General features: G+C 45.2%; 1 long non-coding RNA gene across 2 annotated transcripts; it reads right to left on the bottom strand.

Moving 5' to 3' along the window:
- Positions 1-3,538: 3,538 nt before the first annotated feature.
- Positions 3,539-16,766, bottom strand: LOC125941894 (uncharacterized). Of its 2 annotated transcripts, none has more exons than XR_007464667.1 (7): positions 16,678-16,766; positions 14,762-14,792; positions 12,454-12,522; positions 12,351-12,397; positions 12,255-12,305; positions 3,835-3,881; positions 3,539-3,763 (listed from the first exon to the last, which is right to left on the bottom strand). It is a non-coding gene; the product is annotated as an uncharacterized LOC125941894 (long non-coding RNA). The 2 variants fall into 2 exon arrangements; XR_007464666.1 differs by having other exon boundaries at positions 12,255-12,286.
- Between the last annotated feature and the right edge of the window lie 7,095 nt (positions 16,767-23,861).

Raw genomic sequence — 23,861 nt, 5'->3', positions numbered from 1 at the left:
GTTAGAAAAAAGAAAATTGTTCCCTACAGTTCAATCTCGCCTATACGTGATGGAAAACTTGACAACGCATAACAGGTTTCTGCTTAAGAAGGCTAAGGAATGGGCGAAAGCAAACAATTTTCGTTTTGTTTTGCACCGCGGTGGAAAGATCCTTATTAGAAAGGAAGAAGGTAATACTGCTTATGTGATAAAGAATGCAACTGACCTTAACAATTTGAAATGATGAGTCAACCTGCCTGTCATCAGTTCACCATGTCTAGTGCAGATTGGGTATCTCCCACAGAGTTTCTTAATGACATCGGTTCAGAACACAGTCTATCTACTAAATGTTTTCATTTAAACTGTCAATCTGTTCGAAGCAAACATAATGAGCTAGATGTGTTCTTTAGCAGCCTTAATTTTCAGTTTGACTTCGTTATGTTATCTGAAACATGGTACAACCGTGGTTCACTTGTTTGGCATCTACCTGACTATCAATGTTTTAATCAATGCAGGACCACCTCTCGCGGTGTTGGTGTTAGCTTACTTGTTCGCGACAGTATTAATGTTGACTACATCAAAGAATTCTCATGCGTCACCGATGATTACGAGGTTCTGTCCTTTCTTTGTGGCAGAAGCATTTACTCAGTATTTTATCACCCACCAAGTGGGAATATCCAGAGTTTTTCTGTTTCCTTGAAAACTTTTTTATGTATGTTTCCATATATAAGTATGACGTCATCTGGGGTGGCGACTTTAACATAGATGTGTTAGCTGACACTCGCTTGACTCGGAAATTTCATATCTTGCTTCAGTCGCATGGATACTCAAGTGTTATCTCCGTGCCAACACGAGTAACCCAGGGCGCGTCCACTGGCCTGGATCTGTTTATAACCAATGTTTCTACAGTAATCACAAAGGCCGGCGTTCTTTCGTGCAGCCTGAGTGACCACATGCCCTTTTTTTGTCTTAAACGACACACCAAAAAGACAACAGAGCGTCTTTTACCCAGCCAACTGATTACACCGAATCGCCTTGAATCTTTTCGCACTCGGGTCCAGTTACTCAACTTGAGCGATGTATACGTCACACGGTGTGCCGAATCAGCGTATGAGGAATTTCTGCGGATTTTCAGCACGTGTTACCAAGAAAACTTTCCTCTGCGAACGAAACGCAAACGATCTTCGCATATTTGTAAGCCATGGATCACAGATGACCTGTTTCTCAAAATAAAGTTCAAGAACATGCTCTTCAATAAGTTAAGTCGCGTAATATAACTGATCTGCACATATTTAAACGCTACCGTAATAAGCTAACAAATGAGCTTCGGAAAGCTAAAACCTCTTATGAATATGAATATTTCATGTTTTGTCAAAATGATAGTCGCAAAACTTGGAAAAAAATAAACAGTATGCTAAATCGTGCATCGTCCTCATATGCAAGTATTGAGATTTTGAGAGACGGAACTAGTATTCCGAACGAAGTACTACCCGATTTATTTAATAATTATTTTATCAGTGCAGCTGGCATATGTGTAGATAAAAATTCCGACCGCTATATTCAGGTCCGATGCCCCGATAGCATTTTCTTATATCCCACTACTGAATCTGAGTTAATTCACTTATTTTCAGAGTTACGTAATACTACATCGTGTGACGTTGACGGCATACAGATTACACCTGTAAAAGAAGTCTTAGACATTATCGCACCTGTTTTGGTATACGTTTACAATCCCTGTCTGGTATCTGGGGTATTTCCTGCAAAAATGCAGATCGCTAAGTAATAGCAATGTTTAAAAGGGGTAATAAAACTGAAATATCTAATTACAGACCTATCTCTCAACATTTTCAAAGGGACTTGAAAAAATATTATTTCGGCGTGTCTCAGATTTCTTAGAAAAACACAGCCTGCTAACAGACTGTCAGTATGCTTTCCGAAGTGGAAGGTCAACCCAGCTTGCCTTACTAGAGCAAAAGGAATTGATATTGAGAAATATTGAATTAAAGCAACTCACGCTCGGTATACTAATCGACTTCAGTAAAGCGTTTGACTCTGTTGATCATGAACTTTTATTAAAGAAGTTAGAGTACTACGGTATTCGCGGTATTGCTCTAGATATGGTCAAATCTTATTAAAGCAGCGGAGTCAACTAAATTAATGGCATCTGCTCCCAAATCGAACAAGTAAAAGTTGGAGTTCCCCAAGGGAGCATACTAGGCCCCCTTTTTTTCAACGTCTATGTTAACGACCTTGTTCTCGTGGATAGTGAGCCAAAATATATCATCTACGCAGACGATACTACTGTGCTTTTTTCGTCGAACAATATTGCAAGCTTAACTTCAACTGCAAATTCTGTCCTTGCTAAAATGCATAGATGGTCACAGGATAATGGCTTAAAAATTAATAATGACAAAACCAAAACTATTTTATTTCAAGCCAAGAATAAATGCTTGAACTTGCTTGAAACGCTCAGTAAAGCGTTTGACTCTGTTGATCATGAACTTTTATTAAAGAAGTTAGAGTACTACGGTATTCGCGGTATTCGCGAGTCAGACATTTTTATAGGCTCTTCAAGAATTGAGCTTGTCCGGTCTGCGAAAACACTTGGTGTGTTTTTTGATAGCCATATGTCATGGAATGATCACATAGACTTCCTTGCAGGTAAACTTGCCCAAGTAGCTGGAATACTGTTCAGTTTAAAACCGCTACCACGCAAGGTCAAACTTCTCTTATATAATGCTCTTTTTCTGAGTCACATACACTACTGCTGTCTGGTGTGGAGTACAACGTCTGCTACCAACATAAACCGATTGTTCCTGCTGCAAAAAAAAAGGTAATTCGTACTATTTTCAATGATCCAACAGATTCTCATACTGCACCTCTCTTCAAACAACTTAAATTAATCACGCTGCACTCTCTGTTAGACTTTAGACTGTCGTTAGCCTATCGAAAAGACGTGAAACAAAATCAGTCATACATTACGTCTTTAACGCAGTTAATTAGAAATAGAACAGAAAACAGCACACGGTCACCTGAACACTGGCATGTACCACATCCTCGCACTAATTATGCTTTTCAAATGTTACATCATCGCTTACCACGCTTGTTAAACACACTCATGCGCAAAAACATTGATGTCATTTCTTGCCCTGTTTGGCGTTTGTATGAGTTTTCAGTGATATTTGATCATGATCAATCTTTTTTTCCGTTTTTGTTGGCTCATGTATAAAACTGCTATTTTCTGTTTGTAGTGTTTTTCTTATATTGATTTTTATGGCATAAGTTTAAGCCAACATTGCATTGTATTCAAATGTATTTTTGTTGTCAGCCCTGAATTAGCGCCTGTGCCTGCCGCTGCTGCCCTCAGACTGGGTTTTTAAGGGCCGTCAAGTTGCTGTGCGCAACTTTTTCCTTAAATCCCCCATAAATTGTACATTTATGGAAATATAGGCAAATTCAAATTCAATTCAAATTCAAAGTTGTACCACTTCAGTTTGCTGTTGTATAATGTATGAGCAGGTGCTAAGATTTCATCACACAATGAAATGATTATCTGTCCCTTGTCTCAATGGCAATGTTGGCATTTTATTCTAGAACATTGCTACCAAAGTAAAATTAAGTGAAGAAAATGTAACTTCTCTTTATTGAAACAAGGTAGCATGTACAACATACTTGGCTGTTTTATCAATGCAACCGCTTGTCAGCACTAGTACATTCTTCAGCACTTCTGTTTTGGAGGGCTGCACCTGTTCAACTCCTTGAAAAGCAAGTGCTAGCAGGTGACCTGCAAGATAGATCAAGTAGACATAATTTGTCGTTCTTAGTTAAACTTTGGCTCTCCCTAAATATACTTACAAATTCATCTGCTTCCTTTGGGTTGACCCATATGGCGTTCTCAGCAGCTGTTGAAAAAAGTTTGAAATATGAATATTGCACAGATACTAGAGCCGTGGTTTATTCACATCCCTCTAACACTGCCCCCTCCCAAAGTTTTCCGATAGAGACCTCCCATCTGACTTCTGCACTAACCAAGTACTGCAAAATGCCGGATGGACGGGAACAGACATGAGGATACGCAAGAAAAAACAATGTTGCAAACTCAACTATACTTGACGTCTACGTAGTTTGAAGTAAATGACTATGTAGAGATTATATGTTGTCATGTAAATATTTATATTAAGAATGCTTCTACCCGCCGTGGTTGCTCAGTGGCTATGGTGTTGGGCTGCTAAGCACGAGGTCGCGGGATCGAATCGCGGCCACGGCGGCCGCATTTCGATGGGGGCAAAATGCGAAAACACCCGTGTACTTAGATTTAAGTGCACATCAAAGAACTCCAGGTGGTCCAAATTTCCGGAGTCCCCCACTACGGCGCGCCTCATAAACAGATCGTGGTTCTGGCACGTAAAACCCCATAATTTATTCCAAATATTAAAAATGTATTTATTATTAAGAATGTTTCTAATAGCAAAACATAAGATTGAAAGCAAACTGAAACCAAGTGGCGCGAACCCAGTGGCGTTACGTGCAGTGGCCAGCCTAAATTCGAAAAATGTGAAGTGTTAGTAAAAAACGGCTGCGGGTTAACTCAGCTAACCCTGGATATGTAAAGAGAAACTTTGGTTTAACCTGGTTAAGTCTTGGTTTCACTTGATTAGCCTATCCGACATTGTGGTCCCGCTTCCGGTGTTTTGCGAGCCGAACGGCTCGCTCTTCCTCAGTCTCCGACGCTAACTTCGCGCGCTTGACATTGCGAACCCTCTCCAGTGAAGCAGCTCGCCGTGCGATATCCGCGGGGTGTCAGACGCCAATTGCCGACGACGGCTGAAAGCCTCCTGCTCCCGCGCAACGCTCACAGAAGACGGCCCGGCCTCAGTCTCGTCCATGGCCAAGCTCGCACTAACTAGGCGAGCGGGGCGCTACTCTTAAGGTCACCCCTCATTCAGCGTTTTCCCTGCGTTTTCTGGCGTTTCGTCTCCCGGCGTCGCTCAACGTCGACGCTAAGGGAGGTGCCAAGGCGAAACGCCCTGCTCAAGACACACCAGCCTAGGCGGGTATTCTGTAAGAGTCCACCTATTGGACTGTCCATTTCGGCTGTCGCCGATTGGCTCCAGCTGCACGAGCGAGGAGGAGCCAGCCAGTCTCCTTCTTCCTCATGAAGCAAAATAAATTAACTTTTACACTCAGTGGTGTGTTCTGTCTTCTTTACCTGTTGCTAATAAGCTGTTTGTTTTCTCTTCCCCAACCTAAACCAACGTGAATTAAAACGCGGGACTTTTATTGCGATAGCAGTTATACGGACACTCAAAGAGGATCTCTGCCGTCAGCGTCGCCATCGTCGTCGCCGTGAGGTTCCGTATGACGTCAACGGCGATGAAATCGTCGCCGCGCGCCGGACGCTGTATGCGCGAGTGAAAGGGCGCGAGGGACGCGCGCTTTCACGGGGAGCGAACGCAACGGCGGAGAACAAACGCGCGTTCTGCTCCCTGAAGGGCTGCAGAATTAGGCGTCTCTTTCCACCTTTACAATCACCATATATATATATATATATATATATATATATAGAGAGAGAGAGAGAGAGAGAGAGAGAGAGAGCAAACGTGACTTCTTCCGTCGCGCGAAAGGCCGTGGGGGGACCGGGAGGCAGGAAGGGAGGGAGGGAGGGAGGGGAGGCGACGTTTAGCTGCGGCACATCAGTTACCAGCAATCACACAGTACTTTAAATTAGCCATACAAACGCTAGCGCCTTACCAAAGCTCAAGAGGTTAAATGGAGACAACTCCAAACCAATACTCTTCCAGACCCGGTCCGAATGCACCACATCAAGCCAGACGAATTCAAACCCGATTGCTCGAAATGTGGTCAGAGAGCCACAATGGAACACATCTTTTGGAACTGCCCCGCAGACCCCCCATCCTAAGAACTCCAGAAGCTTGTAGGCTCGCAAAAGTGGGAGACCCTGCTGGCCAGCTCTGATCCGGAAGTACAAGTCCGGGTCACAGCGCGAGCCCGAGAGGTCGCCTTCAGCACTGACTAAGGGCCATCTGGTGGGGTCGCTGAATCCATCACTCCCAGTACCGAGAATAACCTTTTATGACTGACTGACTGCGGCACCAAATGCGTATTTATATAAAAACGTTGCGAGACGAGAAGGTGGTAAACACTTCCGACGCTGCCCGATGAGTTTCCCGTTCTGATCTCGTCGAAAACCTCCGAGCCGCCTCCAGAGGCCCTGGCAACAGTCACTAACGCCGCGCGCGTTCGGTGCGAACGCGGGTAAAACGGCGACGGCGTCGACCACAGTTCTGCGCGTTCCTGGTGATGCTGCATGTCAAAGTTTATACAGCTGATAAAACTGCTATTCTTACTCCATATAGCTCTCTACTAAGTTGCTATTGCAATTCATACTTCGCCTTTCGGGTGAAACTGCGACATTTTTCAGAAGCGCTCTAACTTGTGCGTGCATTGCCTCCGTAGCTTTCGCTTAATTGCCACAGGAAGTTGTTCACGAGTATAGATGAAATTCAATCTAGGGACGCTATGACGCCGGCCCGGCCATCTCTCCTTTACTTAGTCGCGTCACACTGCTTAGTCCGTGGCCTCCGAAATAGGTGGCGCGCGTTGTCTTTCCCAGGCCGCTCCATAGAGTTTCCTCCAATCCACCTTTTGCATGTTCGGAGTGTGCATGCGCTGTACCCTAGCGGCGAGTGCCAGAAACGTTTTGTACGGCGTCGGTGGTTTGTGCAGTAGACGGCACCAGTTGGTTCTTTATCCTATAATGACGCACGCGTATGAAAAAGCGCCAGCGAGGGCAACCTGCAGCATTGTCGACGAGAACGCGAACTATGTTTTCTTCGGTAGAATACCTCGTCCCGCCAGAAGCAGCCATATTAGCACCAAGGGACTCCACGTGGATATTCTTGGTTATCCTTCCGTACAGATGCGCCGCTATTCCAGAAGCACTCTAGCATATGACAATGAAGCTAACGCGTTCACAAGATGATGTCCCGGTGCGATCTCAAGTAAGACAAAAATGTGCCGAAAAATGATCTCCTGTTAGCGTTTAACAGGATCATGCGGACTGCGTACGACACACCGCGCTGTCATATCTTGATTTCGCCAGCCAAGAGGAGGAGCCGAACAGTTATCATCTTTGCTTATGCCTCCGCCTTGTTGTCAGTTGTTGCGCCGCACGCAACAGCCGCGTCACATCATGGAGGAGATTTGCGCCGATCTTCACTCTCTTGCATGCGTAATCATGCGAACGACAATTTAAACTTGGAGTCGGATATCTCGGAGCATAGACATGCTAGAAGAATTCTTCCAAGTGAAACTGTGTAGAAACACGACTGCCTCTAACTTTTGAATACAAACATGCACTTTTACTGCAGCCAATAAAACGTTAATTATCCGTGGCGGTGGCTCAGTCAGCTACGCCGATGCGCTGTTGAGCACGAAATTGGCGGATCGAATCCCGGCCGCGGCGGCCGCATTTCGATGGAGGCGAAATGCAAGAACGCCCTTGCGCTTGCGTTGTAGTAGTGCACGTTAAAGAACCCCAGGTGGTCAAAATTCATCCGGAGGCACACTACGTGTGTGCTCACAATCAGAACTGGTTTTGGCACGTAAAACCCCTGACAGAAGAAGAATAAAACATTAATTAATACATTTTAGGTAATTAGGCTACTGACAGCGATAATTATCATCTCACTTGGTGTCCACCTGGCCACATAACTTATTTGCACAGGTAGTCTTCGCGTGCCTCCCAGTGCCTAACTTTAAGAAAACCACAAAGCTTAATTTTGAACACCCGGTATACTATTCATACTTTGGAATTCCACGGGAAACATATATCCTCAAACCATATTACGTATGCGCACGCCTTGACCATGCTCGAAAGGTACGTGAATATAAATGCAGGACGGCAGCATGGAGCAACTATTTTTTTAACGAAAATCATTTGCCAATGGAACCATTCGCCGTCTGCTATTACGGCTATCGCATCACATGAAGTGTTCTATTCCGCTTTGAGCCCGGTCACGTCATTTCATCGTTAGATTCGAAGCTTTTATCTGTGCGCATGCAGCTGCCATGCTTCGTGTGCTTCATAATGTATCCAGTTTGTTCTTATCTTTGCAAAGTGTTCCTCAGTGAAATACCCGCTTGAAGTAATATACTACCTGATTACATGTGCAAATGCGTTTACATGTGTACTGCGTTTATGTTTTCTTTTGCTTTATAACATACTTTTAGGTTTTCAAACGCACTGGGGCACTGCGTCGATGTATGTTATTTTTTAGGTTTTGTTGATGACGATACTGTATTTTTTTAATTTTGTTGTCTCTGTTGCCATATACCTGCATTTATGTGTTATGTTGTATGTATCACCCTCCTCACTGTAATGCCAAATCGGCGCTGTGGGTAAAAGATAAATAAATAGCGATCGCAGGGAGAGGCCTTTGTCCTGCAGTGGACATAAATAGGCTGATGATGATGAAGCGCCATCGCAGTTACAATAAACGTTCATTCAACTCACGTGCGTGAGCATACAGAAGCTTGTACGACTGTACGTAGTACGTACAAATTTCACGGTCGCGCCAGAAGGAACTAACTTTTCGCTGTTTCCGAGGTCCCCAAACCTTATCTCACGATGCGCACATGTACAAACTTCTAAAACATTTGGAGGAATTCCACCCCTGTCTCGTGTATACTATGCTGATCACTATCGAACGTGGCCTCGTACCCTACGAAGGCCTGTTTGCTGGGCCTTGCCATTTCGTTAGGGCGCGGTTTCTTGCTGACCTGTTTAAATGCCGCAGCAAATTCATTGCGAGATAAGCGAATCGGTACGCCTGTCTCTTCCTCTGTTTAAAGAAAACTAGAGAAATAAAAGGGAATGCACACATACCTCTATGAATTTTTACAGGAAATTCATAACGTACGTGTTTAAAACTATGTGCTAATAAATTATTTTTGCTAGTACAACATAGGAATCTTTACTTCATGAAGTTTTCGGGAGAAAGCATCGTTAAATCGAGGGTTGGCCCCTACTAGAAAAATGTGCACTAAAAAAGGTATGTCCGCTTCGGACAGCTCCTTTAGAACAGTGTAGTTAACGACGCCAAGAGCTCTTTTCCGTGGCCGTAGACAAAAACAGTTTTCGTGGTTACCTGAAACGTACCGGTTAGTAAATTCGACGGTCTCCGATAGGCCAAGTTAGAGTTACTGCAGTAAGCAACTCTAGGTTAACGAACCTGCCGTGTCGAAGAGAGAACATTCTCGAAACTCTTTGCAAAGTAAATTTTAAATTTTCATAATTTAACAACGTTTTATTACACCGTCTTATTTCAACATATCATTAGTGTATTTTATCTCAATGTTAACAGAGCATTTAAAATTGCCTGTGGCAGAGAGCATAATTCTACTTTTTCAGCTTACTCAGAGAGGCTAACGTTACTTGCACGAGAAATCTAAATGTATAATGGACAATATTTCACTGATTAACTTTAGCTAATTACTTTAGGGCACATATTAACGTTGTGCAATTGGAGTTGGTGAGTTCGCAAGGAACAGCCACTTGGAACGAATTCTGCGAATGGAACCAGTTTCGAGATATGCGTTCCCAAATTGTGCGACGAAATGCATTGGTGTTCCAGTAAATTTTGTCCTGCAATGCATAAAAATGCATTGTGTTAAAAAATACAAGCGGAGCAACAGTTCATTTTTACCGCGATTGACGACGCTTACCTCTAAGTTGGTGGTAGTTTCATAATTACTTACAAATGGATGTGCATGAAGAACTTCCTGGCTTAAATTCACAATCCACAATACGTGCCCTAAAGTAATTGGTTAAAAAGTTCACTAGCGAAATTTTTTCAAGTTGATGATGCATTTCGTTTTCCTGTGCATGTTCAACTCTTTTTGTAATCCAGCTGGAGGATTAGAATTATGCGATATGCCACAGGCAATTAAAAAAGAAGTTAATTATGAAATAAGACACCTAGGATATTTAATAATATCAATTCTCTGTGTTAGTATCGGCTTTTAAGTTTTTGTAGAGTATCAACGATATTTGAGTGAAAACAACCGCTTTTTCGTAGACAAACATATGCAAAGTGCTTTTGGTACATATAAGCTAAAGCAAATTTTGTACGAAAAGAATAATCGTAAATAAAGTAATTGTGAAAATTTGCAATGATGCAGACAAACAGACGGTCAGTGGCTGGACCTTGACGCGGGCCCATGGCTGGGATGCCTCCCCGTCCCCCTCGCGAGAAATGTCACGAGAAATTGAAAGCTTTCCGAAATGTGACGTGCAATAACAAATTTTATAGAAGTGTGACGATCGGAGCAAATGTAGTCCTAAATCAGGAATGGTCTTACTCAGTCTGGCTCTGTGTCGAGTGGCCCACTTAAAAAGCGAACGAACTTTTTTTTAAAAGCCAGTTTTGGAGCGGAGTTGATGGTATTAAACGTTAAATTTGATAACTGGATCTAGGCAACTTGTGCCCAAAGAGACAAATAACGGAAAATTCAGCTGCCAGTTCAGTACAAGAAAGCAGGGGGGCTAGACAGCCTCAGCATTGTCTAGTACGTGGCTGCTTGGATCTCTGAGTGGTAAGCCAGTTATTTGCGGTTGTGTCACTCATTTGGGGCATGCAGGTGTGGGACTCCTGCGCCAATTGTACCGTTTAGATACAAACGCTAATTCCTGCGCAAACTGCGATAAACAAAGAAAATTGAGCGAAATTGCGCCACGCTGCGTCAGAACGGCTTCGGCATGTGTGCTCCGGCAGCGGCCGCGAACAGCGAGCGGATTCGTTCTCCTAAAATGAGTTGAGCCGTTCACACGTCAATCCATATCGCCCCTGCACAGTGGCCGGCGCGCGCGCGGCCACTCCCGGCTGTTGTCGCTGCTGTTGAAACGGCCAGCGCGGCTGTATTTACAGTGTACCAGAATACGGTGCTGTGTGCCGGGCGGCGCAGCGCTCTCTAACTGAGGTGGATGGCGGATTTGCAATGAAAAGTCGCAATTTTGCCCGATAGGCCGAGCGTCGATTGCTACAGCAAATTAGTAGACAGCTATACGAAGTAAGGATGGTAGCTTTATCGGCCTTATAAACTTCTAAACAATCGCGTAATAACTAAATTAACAAGCACGGTGTCACGCGCACACAATCAAACATTAACACATCTTACTCGATAACCGCGACACTCGCTGTCAAAACGCTGGAGTGAGAAAGCACGGCAGCAACAGCGAGCGAATTGACCTTCCTGCTGCCTCTCGCTTCCCCGCGAGCTAAGCCGCGAGAACACAGTGAACACCAAGCTATCGGCACTCGTACATTGTTCCCGTCGCCGATCGCTTTCAAAATAAGGCCTTCGCGGCTGCCCCATATGCAGCAGCCGCCGGAGTAGTCCCCCCTCCCTCCCCTCCCCCCCGTGCCTTGCGAGGGACGGAAGACGACGCGCTTGTTCTCCGCTTTCCTTCCTTCCGCGCGCGACATTGAGCCGCCTTCGTTAAGCCATCGTCGGCTCACTGCCGCATGCTTTCACTTGCACATACAGCATACGGCGCGGCGACGATGTTATCGCCCCTGCACTTTATACGGAACATCACTGCGACGTCGACGGCAGAAATACGCCAGGAGTGTCCAAATAATTTCTATCGCCATAAAAGCATATCGGAATAGTTTTACGTTATACCAGCCCAGGGTCGATTGCGGCTCTCTGGGTCCGCGGTGACATAGGGTGACCCAGAAGTTATGTTACCGCGTCGATTGGACCGCATAATTTGAGAACATTTCCCGCGATCATCATGAACGTTGGCGCGGGAATATACATATAGTTCGATCGTAGGCCCACCGATGTTTTCGGCTTTACAGGAAAGCATGCGCCGTGCGCCCACTGGACTTAATCTGCTATATTCTACTACGCTATAGCTACAATGTGCGCGTCTACTACGCGCTTCGTGTTAGTTTATTCTGTGTTTCGTCGTAGTTTCGAAGTGCGCTGCCATATTCCAGTATTCTGCCAAAATACAGATTCGCCTGCTCCCAACTGCTTCAAATTCAATCTTCTCTAAATTGCCCCAAAATGAAATTTTGACTTCTCCGAGCTGCTCCAAACTGCTCCAAAACGCACTTTTACTTGCTCCAGAAATTGCTCCAAAATTACTTTGGGCAGTCCCACCCCTGGGCATGGAATAGGAGTTTAAATCACTATGTTGCACACCAGCCTTTTTAGAGAAAATGATGAAAGTGCATATTACTCACCCTTATCGATGGGTTAAAAATCCTCTTCGAATCTGCGAGCAAAAGGAAAATCTTAGATAAGCATTGTACTGCTAAGAGTGGGCATAAAGTACATACTGTCTCCAATTTCGTGGGGTGCGATTGCAGGAATACTCGTGTTATACCTGAAATACAGAAGAATTTCAATCTCTTGATCTGTGCTTCGCGTGAGTACACTCACCCTGACAAAGAATCGGTGCTCGGTGTCCGGAAGCAACTGCTCATTGATGACTCAGAGTCTTGAATCGACCTGTAGGCACCAGAGGGGCTCGGGTATACATCGCACGTTACACTTCGGTAATAAAGTACTGCTTTACTGTAGGAGCTTGCGAATAGTGATTTTTGGGACCGAATCGAATAAAGCCAGAAGCGAATAAAAAAATGTAATACTTTTTGAGTAATAAATAGTTGTTGTCACAATTACTATAAAACGATGTTCACATTCCAGTATTATTAAGGTTAGGAAGTTTAGGTTTCTGTCATTGCGTAGTACGCTATGAAACATTGCTTATTAAAAGAAGAAATTGAGAATTAGAAGCAAACAAGTTGTTTCTTTGCATGCACACGGCACTTTGGAGAGTGTGAGTGATCGCTGTAAAATGTGATGAGCCTGTAAAGTATGCCTACCTAAGTGACGCAGCCTGCTCCACTAGGCAAGCGCTCATGTTTTATGTCTATACTGTGCCCGCGGGGGTGAAATTTTACCATGCTTTCGCTGCAGTTTTATGTGTATTTGGCCGCAGTTGACATTTAGAATTATTCAAGAAGTATTCGAAAAATATTTGCATTTACGAATAGTGTCTACTCGATGCAAATAGGACACTATTTAATTCGTTATTCGAAATTTTCGAATATTCGCCCACCCCTAATTTATTGTATACAGCCATTACTTTGTTTTAACCGTCTGCTATAAGGTCATAGAAAAGCATAAAAGAGAGGTGTGAGGGGAGTGGAGCGAGAGGAAACGAAATAGAGCTGCACGCAAACGGACACGCTAGAGCGTCACGTGAAAGGGCTGCGTGGAACTTCCCGATACCTCCAAGTCACAAAACAGAAACATTAGTCAACATCACATTTGTAGACATACACGATGTTGGAGAGAGCTGTCGCATGTAGGGAGGTTGATCTTGACACAGAGTGGTGATTACTCCATACATCACCACCGATGTGTCAATCTGGCAGGTGCATGTCATTTTCCTATAGTCTTTATAAGTTTCTTATCACATTATTGAAAGCAGAGAAAACAAGAAAAGAACGCCTGCATTGGCCGCATATTATTCGGCCACCAAATGAAGCTACAGATGATAGGTCAGAATGCTCGTCTATCCATTGAGGCCTGCGCCCTCGTATCTTTTGTTCGTATCTTTGTCGATGCAGTCGGAATTTCCCTAAATGTCACTTTTTTGTCATTTAAATCGTATTCTCCATCTCATTCTTTAAAGCGCCACCTGTTTTCCTAATGTCCGTCTGCCTTTCCTCAATAAGTGATTCTCCCCGCATTTTCATTTTATTTCTATCAATTACTGCAGATTTTTTCTTTATATTATATTTATTTTTCTTAGGTTCTGGTACAAATTTTACGTACGCCGCTCAATTCTTGGCCGACGTGTCGCGCATGCTATGCACCACGACGACAGCAACGAATTTCCGTTCTTTGTCTTTGTTAAGTGATTGAGGCCGGCTGTCTCTCAGATCGTAGGAGTACCGTCTGCTGCAATCCATTCCTCATTCACGACCGCGTGCGAAGTGCAAGCCTTTGGTGCGCGGCGCACGTACGCCAGTCGGCGAGTCCGATGCCACGCAGGTTCACCAACACAGAGCAAGCATTTGGAAGGCAGAACACTCCCGATATGTTCGTTCTCGAACGTGCCAATAGAATCCTCTGCAAAATTTTGCCATGTGTGTCGGCATTTCACGGCAGTTCGAGCATGCGGGAGTAGTACACCATTTAGTACAGTGCCACACTAGGCCGATGCAAAGGCTTCCCAATTCTAGACAAAGCTTTGTGGAACCGAGGCCGCTACAAAGGACGCATCTTGTTTGCAATAAAAATCAAGGTATACGTTATTGTTCCCGTGGGGGTCTGCCATTTACGCCTTTGATTCTCTAATGATCTCTTTTAAGAAGCTGACGCGAATACTCTTGTGAATGCGTGTTTAACATGAAAGTCACGTGTTGGATGTATTTTCGGACATGTACGCGGAAATAAAACAATCTAACAGATTATCTGTAATGCTATTGTGAGTGCGTAGCAGGATTCACCCGAAGAGTTCGCCCGAAGGATTCACGCATGTTTCACCCGATGCGACCAGTTTGGACTCCTTGAGAATCTGCTGAGGACACAGCGGACACTGGGCAAGACTAGTCCTTGGTAAAGCGAAATAATGGCTTAGCTGCGATCACATCATCAGTTGAGACAACCTGCACGCATGACCCATTTAATCTGAATGGTTCCTTACTTGGTCTGAAGATTGAGCCAGTTTTCTTACCTGCGGCTGCCAGCGTTAGCTGTTGAAAAGCCTAAAGGAGGAGGGGAAAAAGAAATCGAGGAAGTTGTTGCAATATATAGTAGAATATCGTAATTTCCGGTAAGTGATATGATTTAATGCGAAAGCATTAAATGAAACGGAAAATCCGGCGCCTGTCCGGCGTTTGCATCCGACGGTACCAAAACCCACGTGACCAAGTGATGACGTCACGTTTCAGTGTCAAAAATTACTTGTCCCACACCCAAAAAGTTGACTTTGCCCAATACGAAAATTGAGTTGACCCACTTTCAAAACCGGCCTGGCCCACTCCCAAAATTCACTTGGCTCACCCTAAAATTCACATTGCCCAATTCGCGCACATGACCAAGTGATCACGTCATGTGACATAGTCTCGTAACCAAGTAAGAACCTTAAGTTGCAAGGTCACAAGACCAAGTGATGACGTCATGTGACAATGTCACATGATATAGTAGACACACCCAGAATGCTTTCGCATTCAATGCATGTAAGAACACTTAAGCGCCTCTGTAACTTTTTTAAATAAATGTCTTGCCGCGAGGTTGCTAGCTCTAGAACGGGAAGCCATAAGTCGCAGTCTTTTCGCTGCCTAAGCTCGCGATCCACGCCACGGACCATCCTACTCAAGAGTATACGTTTCCAGATGACAACGATGATGGGCATTGCTAAGTGCAAATCGGCACATAAAGAGCATAAGTAGCAAATACTACCGCTCTGATCGTGCGCAATGCATGTCTTCCCATAAATGACCCGATGTGTACGTACGGAGATACTGCACATTTTTTTTTCTTTAAAAAACGTTCAAAATTATAAATCTCGGGAACTTCCCTCGATAGGGGCTTTCGACGGCCACAACTGCCATATTTGTTTTGCAGGTGAAGCAAACATAGTTCTTTCTCGCGAAACTATGTACCAGGTGTCTTTTTTTATTTGTTATTTTTTTAGAAGGACCACATATTTTAAAAATTGCCTGTGGCAGGGAGTACAATTCTAACCCTTACTCTAAATTACTCCATGAGGCGACAATTAGTTATGCGAGAAATGAAAATGCAAAATGAGAAATGAAAATAAAGATAATTACGCTAAACTGTTTAATTAATTACTTTACAGTACATGTTTCAATCTATGAATTAGAGCCCGCGAGTTCGCAAGGCATATCCACTTGTAACGAATTCTCAGGACTGCGCCAGTTTCAAGATATTAACTTTCAACAAGTCCGGCGAAATGCATTGGCGTTCCAGTCACTTCTTTTAAGAAAACGCTGCTTTTTCTTTCTTTTTTTTTTGCATTGAAGCACGAAAGTAACTGGAACGCTAATATATCTGGTCAGACACACTGAAAATTAATATCTCGAAACTGGTGCAGTCCAAAGAATTCGTTCCAAGTGTATACGACTTGCGAAATCACCGGCTATAATTCGTAGATTTGAATATGTGCCGTAAAATAATGAAATAAAAATTATGGTAATTATGTTAATTATTTATTTAGGCATTTTGATTTCTAGTAAATGTAATGGCCGCCTCAGCGAGTAATTTAGATCAAGGATTAGAATTGTGCTATCTGACACAGGCGATTCTTAAAAATTTCGTGCAGCTAAAAGAAACAAACTAACAAAAAACACCCGGTATACCTCTAGAATTGTGTTCCTGGATTGAAAATGTGCAACATTTGCAAATTTCGTCAAAGTTTCAGATGGTGACCCTCAACATTTGTTCGATCTGCCCACGGAGTTTCACAAACAAAGGTGATCTAAAGTCGCGGTTGAATAAAGTTTCTTTCTTTTTTCTTCTTATTTCCTTCCTTCCCGGACGACATAATGTGCTTGGACTAACCACGCCTACATGGCGTGCAGCCGCAACATCATTGAGACATGCAAGGAGATTATGGGCGTGCCTTACGGTGGGGCGGTGTGACTGCTGCGACGATAGCGCCGCCACGGTGGTGACCATCATCGTAGGCGTGCTGACTTCTCTGCTGGGATATGCCCTGCGGTGGTCGTGCGACACCTGTCAAACGCCGCGCGCACACGTTGGAGTCCTCTTGCAGTTTTACAAGCGCGCGCTCGCCCTATCTGGACATTTTGCTGCTTAAAAACAGGGAGGGGCCCAGTTCCGGCTTTCACCGCAGAAACTACACGAATGACTGTGGCGACACACTACTGCAATCAGCGCGAAAACGGGGGGACTAAGATTCAGGGAACCACAATTGTGCGGCAGTACACAGACCCGCAGATTTCTAACAGTTTTCATCTGCAAATAATCTCAACTACACAAATCAATTTCGCCACATATAAAACAGAGAATACTATAAATATCTGTGCTTGAGGCGTAATATATAGGCTTTTATATTATCGGCTATGTATAAAGGGGCGTCTCACTACGTTCAGCTAATTTGAAAGCAGGCTTTTTTATGCGAAAGCGTCATATGTCCCATTGTACGGTAAAGCCGGCGTCTGTCGTCTATAACAGTGAAACGACACCTAAAATCGCGTTGTCATTGGCTGCGACGTCACGCCACGAGCGAGCCTCGACGGAGCAGAGCTAAGGTCCCTGTATGTTTCAAAGGTAGCGCAAACTAGTGTTCAAATAGGAAAGGACAATTTCCTCCCCGCCCTCTGCCCCTCTCCTGACTTCATCGCAGTTTTCCGCTCTCCCATTGGACGAGGCTTGACACGTGACGAATAACCCGCGCGGCTTTTGTTATCGCGCGAAATCGGCGCCATTAGTGAGCGTAGAAACACCGGGACGTATGTGCGCTGTGCGTGAGCGTAGGCTTTTTACATTTTTGAAGACGCGCTCCGCTGCAGTACGATACCGACTTGCTGTGCTGTTGGATGTTAGAATAACATTGAAAAAAAACTATAGGGTTTTACGTGCCAAAACCACGCTCTTATTATGAGGCACGCCGTAGTGGAGGATTCCGTAAATTTTAACCACCTGGGGTTCTTTAACGTGCACCTAAGTCTAAGTACACGGGTTTTTTCGCATTTCGCCCCCACCGAAATGCGGCCGCCGTGGCCGGGATTCGATCCCGCGACCTTGTGCTCAGCAGCCCAACACCATAGCCACTGAGCAACCACGGCGGGTAGAAGAAGAATGCCAAGGGGGGCAACCTTTTTGCGGTTCTTCGTGACAAACTAAATCTCAAACGCCAAGCGATATGGCTCCGCCGTATCGGAAGAAAGAAATTTGACTGCCACCGAGGGAGGTCATTACTTCGGGAGGTTCTGATCGCTGTTCTCACCCAGTTAGTGATGAACGCGGGAAGGTGGGGGCGTTAGCGAGTTCACCATCAGCCAACGACTGAGTAAAAAAATGAAAAAAAGTCCCGGTTTATGCTTCGCGGCGAACAAAAGGGCGTATTTTGGCAATATGAATGCCAGCATGACTTCTCATAAAATTAGCATAATGGAAGAGTCGCCAATTAAAGAGCAAAACGCAGAAAGAAAAGCGCGCGGATGCATTTTGGAAATAGAAAAAAAAAAGTTGTCGCAGTTTCACCTGAAAGGCGAAGCATCAATTGCGATAGCAAATTTGAAGAGAGCTATACGGAGTAATGATAGCAGCTTTATCAGCTGTATAAACTTGGACATGCAGCAGTACCGGCAACACGCAGAACTGTTGTCGACGCCGTCGGCGTTTTGCCCGCGTTCGCTCAAAATGCGTGCGGCGTTGGTGACTGTTGCCGGAGCCTCTGATATAAATAGGCACTTGGTGCCGCAGCTAAACGTCGCCTCCCTTCCCCTCCCCCACGGCCTCTCGCGCGTCTGAAGAAGGCGCGTTTGCTCTACATATATGGTGATTGTAAAGGAGAAAAGAGACGCCTACTTCTGCAGCCCTTAAGAGAGAGAGAGAAATAACTTTATTAGGTCCAGCGGTTTTGGGGACTAGGTCCCCGCCTAAACGGCGGCCAGAAGCCCTTGGGCCCTGGCGGCGTCTTCAGCCAGCTGGACGGCCCAGAGTTGTACTTCCGGGTCAGAACTGAGTAGTACGGCCTCCCACTGCTCCTCATTATCTATTTTGCGGCCCTGTCGAGTCACCTGAGGGCAAGCCCACAGGATGTGTCTCAGATCCGCCCATCCTTCACATAACCGACATTTGCCCTCATATTTATCTGGATAATACCGGCTGTAGGCCACGGGATTCGGATAGGTTTTGGTTTGAAGGAGGCGCCAGGCCACCGTCTGCGGCTTACTGAGTGTTGGGTGGGCGGGGGGATACCGAATCCTCGCCAATCTATAATATTTGGTGATTTCATTGTAACTAACCATGCGCTCCTCTCTCATCTCTGGGTGAGGCTGCTCTCTGGCTCGGTTAGTGAGTTCTCGAGCCAATGTGTGAGCCGCCTCGTTCCCAGGGAGGGAGGCATGCGCAGGTGTCCAGATAATTTGTATGTGTCTGTAGTCTTTCAAATTGGTTAAAATCTTAATCGCCTCTGGCGATACTCGCCCTCTTAAGAAATTTCGCACTGCTGCTTTTGAGTCACTAATTATGTGTCTGGCCGACGAGGAAGCTATCGCCAATGCGATGGCTGATTCCTCTGCCGTTTCTACGCTGTGCGTTCGTAGTGAGCCGCCAGCTGTCATCTTGCGTTCTTTATCAGTGATTACGACAGTCATTTTTTGCTCATTTGGATATTTCGCGGCGTCTACGTAGACCACGTCCTTGATGTTTTCGTATTTATTTCTGAGGGCCCTTTGCCCTCTCCACACGCCTTCCCGCGTCGTTCTCCGGGTGCATGTTTCTGGAATTGGTAGAACCTTTATTCCTTCCGCGTATTTCTCGCGGTATATCCATCTTGATTCCCTGTTGCGTTGCATAGCCTATATGGAGGCAAATCAAGTATCGTCCTGCCCGTAGCAGTCTGAGCTAGTCTCTCGTATTGGGCCGTTTTGTGCGCTTCTATTAATTCATCTAGGGTATTGTGTACACCTAAGGCAAGTAGTCTTTCCGTAGGTGTATTGACTGGTATTCCAAGAGCTTGTATATACACTTTCCTTATCAGGGCTTCAATTTTTGTTTTTTTTTCTGCCATGAGGAGGTTCAGATAAGGAGTCACATATACTATTCGGCTAATAGCAAAGGCCTGTACTAACTTAATTAGGTTGGCTTCCTTCATCCGCTAGTGTCGGTTTGCAATTCTTGCGATCAGGCGCTATTGTTTGTTGCGTCCCTCTTTCTAAAGCCTTTATCGTTTCATTATTTCGCCTGTTTGCTTGTATCCGCATGTCTAGTACCCGAATACTGTCAACTGCTGGTATTTGTTGGCCCCCCCGTGCTTAGTCGTATTTGGGATATGCTGTTGTCTTTACGGCTGCTTCTTTGTGGGCGGTAAATCAAGAGTTGCGACTTCTGTGGTGAGCACTGAAGGCCCCTACTGCCAACATATTCCTCTACTCTGCGTATTGCTTCTTGGAGGGTAGCCTCGATGTATCCGTCGCTGCCCCCTGTGACCCACAGCGTGATATCATCAGCGTATAAACTATGATGTAGCCCTTCCACTGTGTTCAACTTCTCCGGGAGGCCGATCATGGCCACGTTGAAGAGTAGTGGCGAGAGAACTGATCCCTGTGGTGTTCCTCGGCTCCCTAGTCTTATATCGTCCGAATGTATGTCTCCGATCGTAATTCGGGCCTTTCTGTTTAATAGGAAGTCTCTAATGTATTCGTAGGCCCGTTTACCAACTCCTAATCCTTGGAGGTTTCCTAAAATAGCTTCATGTGTAATGTTGTCAAAAGCTTTTGCAAGATCTAGGCCTAATATGGCTTTGTTGTCTCTTGTTTTTGAGGCTGTGTCTATAATTTGGTGTTGGATTTGAAGCATGATATCTTGTGTGGAAAGTTTACATCGAAAGCCTATCATCGTGTGCGGGAAGAGGTTATTGTCGTCCATGTATCTTACTAGACGCGTGAGTATCACGTGTTCCATTAATTTTCCCGCACACGATGTTAATGATATTGGTCTTAGATTTTCTAACTTCAGCATTTTTCCTTGTTAGGGATCATGACTATATGCGCTGTTTTCCACAGTTGAGGTATAGCCCCCTTCTCCCAGCAGTCGTTCATGTATTGGGTAATCGCCTTTATAGGGGGATCATCGAGATTCCGTAGCATTTTGTTGCTGATGCCATCGGGACCCGGGGCGGATTTCGGGCGCAGGTCCTGCAGCGCCTGTCTAACTTCTGCTTCCGTTATAGGCATGTCCAATTCAAGGTTTTCCTCCTCCGGTATAGTGCGGTAAGGGAGTCTGCGCTAGGTCGCCTATGTATAGTGATTGGACTTCTTGCAGTAATTCTGCTTCTGTATCTGTATATTTGTGGGTTGGCTTATTGATGTTGCGCCTCTCTGCAATTTCGCCATTTTCAGGGCCACTCAAGTGCCGTAGTATATTCTTTGTTTTTGCCGAGTTTACTTCTCTCTGCGTTTTGGTACACGTAGCTTCCCAGTTTTGCCGCGTCAGTCTATTTGTGTGTTTCTCGATTTCGCTGTCTAGTTGGGCCATTTTCCGGCTAAGATTTCTGTTGAGCCGTTTCCGTTTCCATCGTGTTGCTATGCTGTTCCGTGCTTCCCATAAGTGTAGCAATTTTGCATCTGCTTGTTCTAGCCCAGCCTCGTCTGGTATATTCTTTGTGGCTTTCTTTACACTATTGAGGAGTTTCTGTGTCCCGACCTCAAAATCGTCAATTGTGTCGCCATCTTCGTTTGTTTCCTCCGCCCGTATTTGTCGGAAAAGGTCCCATTCTACCATGGTGAGTGATTTTCCTTTCCTTTGCGGTGGGCCGGCCTTTATTACTGTCTCAAGAATGTAATGGTCACTCCCAAGATTTTCCTGGGTGCTTGTCCAATGGGCATCAGGCATCTTTCTGATAAATGTTAGATCTGGCGTAGTATCGATGCTGACGCTATCGCCTATTCTGGTGGGTGTTTGTGGGTCCGTTACTAAAGTAAGGTGGGCCCTTTGCGCCTCAAGCCATAGATTCCTTCCTTTCGCGGTGTCGTTTTTGTACCCCCAGTACTGGTGTGGAGCATTGAAGTCTCCGAGTATTACCACTGCCTGAGGATTGGCTATAGTTAGTGCTTGTCTAATTAACTCTCCAAACCTCATCTTGTTGCTTCTAGGCCTGCTATAAACATTTAGTACGAATAAATTACCCTGGTGTTGTCGTTTAGTGATTATCTCGATTAGGACGTGGTCCACGTTTATAACTCCTGTATCGTGCGTTAATACCGCTAAATTTCTGTTCACTAGGGTTGAGACAGGCGTTTTCTCGCTCGAAGTACCATACGTTTTATATCCGGACAATTTGGCTGGTCCCCCCGTTTCCTGCAGAACAATTATGTCTGGCCCCTCCTTGTTATTTATAAACTGCTGAAGGTTACTCCGTTTCCGACGGTACCCCCTGCAGTTCCACTGCCAAATTTTGTAATGATTACGCGAGGCCATGTTTACTGGGAACTAGTTCCCCGAGGGCCCTAGTGACGTTGGTCCCCGCAGGCCTATCGTAGGGTTTGTGGATTTTTATCGGTCCTGTTCCCGTCAAACGTCCACTTTTTCGCATGTTCTCAAGCATTGTAACCCGAGAATCGACTCATTCGATAGTTTGCTGCATTTTTGCTAGTGGTACTTAAATGCCTACATACTGTTTTTGCAAGGTTTCGGCCAGTTTGATTATCATGATCTCGATCTTTTCAATTCTTTTAGTTTTATCACCTGTGCTAGATTCCTCAGTATTTTCCCTCTTTGCTGGAGGTGCACCTGTTGTGCTTTTCGTTGGTTTCCCTCCCAAAGTTGTCGGGGATTAGCCTCTTGCCCTTTGTTTTGACGAAGTTCCTTATTTCCTATGCGGAGGCGCCGGATTTCCTCTCTCTGTGCGGCGTTTTCACGAGTGACGCCCTCGAGTGCTTGCCTAATATCAGAGATTTATTTTTCTAGAGCGGAACTATTCTCGTCCCTCGGAGCAGAGGAGACCGTATCTGCCCAGCTCACCTTTACACTTTCGTCTGCTGGTGTTGCTCTGGTGCTGCTGGTCGCCTTTTGTGATGACGCCTGTCTCCTTGTCCTCGATGGAGACTGGGACCGGGTTCTTGATGGAGACCGTGACCGGCAATGTCCTCTGTGTTTCCCTCCCGGAGGGGGAAGTCTTGGGAAGGAGCTGGAACGGCTTCTGCTTCTAATTTCCCTCGTCGGCGTCGCGTTGTCTTGTCTTGTACGGAGGGTTTCATGGCTTGAGCGGTTCCTTTGGTGGTCCGATTTGGTTGGAATGGAGTCGTCCCTCGGTTGCTTGGTCCCTTGTTGTTTGTGCCGCACACGCTCCCAGTACCTTTTTTTTCAGTAGGTACGGTGTTTTGAACCACTCGCGGCACTGTTTGTCCCCTGTAAATGTCCCTTTACGCACAAATAGCATCTCGGATCACATTAGTGGTCCTCAGTGGGATTAAGCATTCTGCAGCCTCTACAGTGCTTGGTATTAGGTGCAAGGCAGACGTCCGCTCGGCAGTCGAAGTCACAAAGGCAGTCGAAGCCAGAGGGACGATATTTGGGTAACTTATATGCTAAACTTAATTCCTATGCCGGAGTGCTGCTCTGGACACTTGAAATAACCACTGTGTTAACGAACTTCGTATTGGCGGCATTTTGAGACAAACAGAGGAGCTGTAGCAGCGATCTCGGCAAATGAGAGCTGACAAGATGGCGAATGATACAACAGGGCGCAATTTCGCATTGTCCGGAGTATCACCCCTGGATGAATCGACATGCTTGCAACTCCGGCCGATAGACGCTACTGCCAAAGTTCTCCTCTAGTAAGTTTAGCGGCCAATTCTATGCCAAAAAGTACCGATGCTCCGCTGCCATGCGATCATCTTTTGTATGATGATGTCGCGCATATTTACACCTATAGCTCCCGAGAAACAAAACCGAGACGGCTTCTAGAAAACTATTATAGCAAACAATGTAAGTCTCTATGAGGTTTGTCATTATTTTTTGTAGGGTCTTGAAGCGGAGCACTTTCATCTGGAGCAAACAAAATTGTAAAAAGTTGAAAATGTCTTGCTGGTAGTGTACACGTTTATTCTCCTGCGACA

The sequence above is a fragment of the Dermacentor silvarum genome, unplaced genomic scaffold (genome assembly GCF_013339745.2).
Source record: "Dermacentor silvarum isolate Dsil-2018 unplaced genomic scaffold, BIME_Dsil_1.4 Seq564, whole genome shotgun sequence".
Classification (NCBI taxonomy): Eukaryota; Metazoa; Arthropoda; class Arachnida; order Ixodida; family Ixodidae; genus Dermacentor; species Dermacentor silvarum.
This window is presented reverse-complemented; position numbering and strand designations above follow the sequence as displayed.